Below are 4,215 nucleotides of genomic sequence, written 5' to 3'. Positions count from 1 at the left end.
GCCTTGTTGACACTGGTCATGTTTTCGCAGAGTGTCACCGCCTATTTGTGGATATTTGAATAGCATATCATTAAGTCTGTGCAACAAATCTAGATCGGCTCGATGCATATAAATATAGCTAAAGCCAAAGGGGGCTCCCTTTCTGCAGGTCGTAAGGGATTGATAAAAAGCAAACACTCACACAAACATCCATTACCTGGACTACGTTTTGTAATACCTTGGACGGCGTTAATCTGGGGTGACGACTTTGTACATGTTTAATGCTGACCGCCTGCCCAGTTCTCAGTGTCACTATTATCCTTTTCTGCCGACATATTTCTGACAAATTATTTTTGAATATTATCACCTAAATCCTAGCTTAACGTCATTCAAGTCAATCCAGGTAACAACTGCTACCCATAGTAAAATGGCAAAAGAGATCATCTATTTCGGATTTATTGGCGTTATCATTATTACAGGATTAGAGACATCTGTCGCGATTTTGGCAGGGAGCATTCACGGACGTAAACTTATATAGACAACGATTTTATAAAAGCCGTTACCTAGGAGAACCCTTGAGCGAGATAAAGCGAATACGCATTGGCATGATGAATTGTTTAAAGAATGACTACAATTTCAAGGATAGATCTCTGCAAAGGCGAGATTTTGTCTATCTCCCTTCGTAGAATTGAATGTTAGAGATGGTACGGCGGTGCGGGATTAAACAGAAGCGAGGTAGCAAGCGGGAAAAGTTCGCAGAACGACCCAACAGAGGTAAAAATGGTTCGAGAAAGCCGAACGCACCGTAGCGATCATTGTCTTGGGTAGCAAAGTTAAGGTGAATTTAGTATCGTGTGCTAGGACTTCAACGATGTGTCGATCACTGCGCCCATACACGATTATTTATCGCATACTAATTATGTGAGCGTTGACTAGACAAGTTGTCCAACTTAAGTGATATTTTAAAGGTATTCAGGTATTCTTGCGAGGCTTTGCTCAGAAATGCTGCAAAATTGACTCGATAACAAGAACTCGTTTTTTTTGGGTGATTTTAAAAGCTGTGTTTTTAAACCTCATAGAGCATTTAATCGCATATCTATCTTATAATTATTATTGTGCTGAAAAATACAATGCACATTAAGGTACCTGTGAGAAATGTACACCTCGTTCTTGCTCAAAAACTCATTCTTGCTATTATAGCACGAGCGTTGCCTAACTACTCGTATCAAGTATGAATCCCGTAGAAAAATTTGGTTTATCTTTATATATAATACTGTGTTACTTCTATCAGTAATAACATCTTGCAATTATATTCCCTATATAATTTACGTAACACGAACAGGGGATTGCAAAAAATTTATATCAAGGTTTAATACCCCCAAGAAATCGACTTTTGCTACAAGTGTGGTTATTGTAATTTAAAACAAATCCAGGAACCTACATGACGTTATACCCTACGAAATGAAAGTTTATAATTTGATGTGTTCCAAGATAGAAAAGCAGTAAAAACTTTTCACCAAGAGATCTCATTGTATCCCTCGAAACGTCTATAGCCGAACACAAAAAAACTTATTACGTTTATTTCAAGTTATCTGTGTCGAAATTATACTAGTATGCATAGGTTAAATTGCTTGATCTCGCATCATTCCTTATATAGTTGCGTGACTTGTTCGCATCACATCGCCGTCAGTACTCGCTCAGCTTCGGCCGTCGAAAGTCTGGTTGTCATCATATGCCTTTGCGTTGCTAGTGCCTCGTTAGATCACATAGGCGAGCTCACAGGGGTTGCTATAGTGGCCTTTCCTTTTCTTCTCACTTTCTCCCCTCTTTCATTCGATCTCTGTTTTCTCTCTTCGCCGCTTCGACACTCTACCAGTTACTCAGGCAGCCACTTATGGACTTCGGCATTTTCTTGCTTTACGGCTAATAAACTGAAAACTCATCAACTTTAGGACTTTTTCGCCCCCCTCCTTCTGAACCTAGCAAGCCACTCGTCTAGATCCTGTTCCATCATCCACTTTCAACAAAACGGCCGCCAAACTACGGGGGCTGAGCCCCACCGTATTGAGTAGCAGGGGTGGCGGCTGTTGGGTCCTGCGTTTCACTATGTTAGCACAGTCGGACTAACGGTGGTCCTACTCACATTGAGAAGCCGCTTAGCCGGGACCGCCGACCCAGTGCCAGTGTCGGCAAAGCATCGTTCTGTTGGGGTTTATTTTTAAGCCAGCAAGGCAGGCGTCCGCTCGCCCCCTCAAACACAGCCTTCGGAACTATCCCAGCGCTATCCGGGCGCTGGACAGCCCTCTATCCTATAGCGTAGTATAAAGTGGCAGTCGACCAGTTGAGATTGTCGTCGCCGTATACAAGTAAGTTTAGTATATCCCAATCTTCTCACAAAGCCCTTTCTACGTTCGGGGTAGATTTTGAACCATAGTGGAGTGCAGTATAGGCCGGGCAGAGGGAATTAATCTGGGGCTATGCTAGTCAGAACAGCTTGGCATGCTTCGCGCAATAAACGTACCGAAATAATCTTCTTATGAACGTATCTTGACTGCTGCTGTATCGACACACTAGCGTAAAGTCGTTCTTTCTAAGACCCTTGTTATCCTATTGTTAGTGCTGAGCATAGACAGAACTTTGTGTTTGACGGGATCCTATGATATTCGTCAGGTTAATGTTGGCCGCCGGCAGTAGGGGTGCCGCAAAGCATACTCCAAGAGCCTGCACTCACCTCCTTTTCCTCCATTTTTTCTTTCTTTCGGCGTCTCTGTCCATAGCCTTCACCCCACCAGAAGAACTCGTCACTGTAGCGCCCGAGTCGCTTCTACTCTTGGGCTTCATCGCCCGAAAATCAGCTGGGGGCTAGCCATGTATCGGGCTTTCAAGATACTAGGGCGGATCCACGACGGCAACAATGAGGAGGAACGGTATTCTTATCATCATGGACCTTTATCGTGACCTGGGTTCCCGCGAGCGTCAAGAAAGACAACGACAGGACATTCATGCAAACATCCGCAGGCCATGCCCGTGCGCCCCGTCGCTATCATAGGCCCACCTCCTCGATATACCTTTTCTTTAGAGTAACAGGCTCCATAGAGCCGAGCTAAGTTGTGCTTTATAAAGAATGATGCAGGCGCGACATCGAACATCAGAAAGACAATGCAGCAGGGTGCACTGCAAGTCATTCACCTACGTAAGGCGAGTGGATAACTCTGTGAGAGAGGCGATCAAGCATAACGGACGGGCGAAACGTTTCGGAAGAACGACATAAGCGCACGAAAAGTAATGGTTTGATGGTGTAGGATCATCGTGATCATCAACACCGCGATGTCTGAAGCTCAATGACGAATATCGAGCGGGCTATGATACTAGAACGCCACCGTACAATTTAGCATTACTTCGAACGATAAAAAAGCGAACAGCCGGCCAATGGAAAGGGTAAACAGAGGCTCATTGCCTCGACATGTCAACATCTCGGTAAATTTTCTCCGTTTATTCTTCAGGAAGGTGTTGGATGAGAAGAACAATTATAGCATCAACAAACAGGACTTCAATTGTGCTAAAATAAGATTTGAGATACTAACAGGTACATAGGTTTGCTTTCTTTTTTTTTACCGAGAATCCACATTATTGCGTCCCGATTTTGAAAAGCTGGATTTGGGGGCTACTAGAACTTTTCTCATCGCATTGGACGTTGCAACGCTTGTAACTTAAAATGGGTCAATTTGGTACGCTTTATGCATGTTTTAAATCACATACGGGAATAAAATGGACTGATAAACGGACGTCTATATGTTTGTTTTTTACCAAAGAAACAAAGGTATACGATCGTTTTTCAGCGAAGATTTCTCGTTTTGATAGGGGTGCATGCGCCCATCCCATAGGGTCAGTAAAGGCTCAGATTGCCATCTGTGTTAACATCGATACAATGAAGCTGAATTCAATATATTAAATTAGTATATATACTTTGTATTTAATTCTATTAATACCCCTTTTGCATAACGAGTTCCTGTTAAAGGATTTAAGCTGTATCCCATATGCCACAAAGCAACATGTTGTGTACTGTTTAAAAAAGCAGTCCATCGCTACTACGGGAACTACTACATATTAGCTTGGGTCGCAATTAGTTGAGAGAAGTCATCTGGACAATGGCAATGTATTTACAGCGAAACTATAGGGTCAATCATGATCAACCGAACTATTCAGTGATGCTACATACATGCATACATAGATACG

General features: G+C 42.9%; 1 long non-coding RNA gene across 2 annotated transcripts; it reads left to right on the top strand.

Annotated features, from left to right (window-relative positions):
- The first annotated feature begins 503 nt into the window (after positions 1-503).
- Positions 504-3,940, top strand: LOC111272481 (uncharacterized). Of its 2 annotated transcripts, XR_015315751.1 has the most exons (3): positions 504-753; positions 1,856-2,345; positions 2,757-3,940. It is a non-coding gene; the product is annotated as an uncharacterized LOC111272481 (long non-coding RNA). The 2 variants fall into 2 exon arrangements; XR_002687531.2 differs by lacking the exon at positions 504-753 and having other exon boundaries at positions 1,525-2,345.
- Positions 3,941-4,215: the final 275 nt, after the last annotated feature.

This window comes from Varroa jacobsoni, unplaced genomic scaffold (genome assembly GCF_002532875.2).
Source record: "Varroa jacobsoni isolate VJ856 unplaced genomic scaffold, vjacob_1.0 contig02398, whole genome shotgun sequence".
In the NCBI taxonomy this organism is placed as follows: Eukaryota; Metazoa; Arthropoda; class Arachnida; order Mesostigmata; family Varroidae; genus Varroa; species Varroa jacobsoni.
This window is presented reverse-complemented; position numbering and strand designations above follow the sequence as displayed.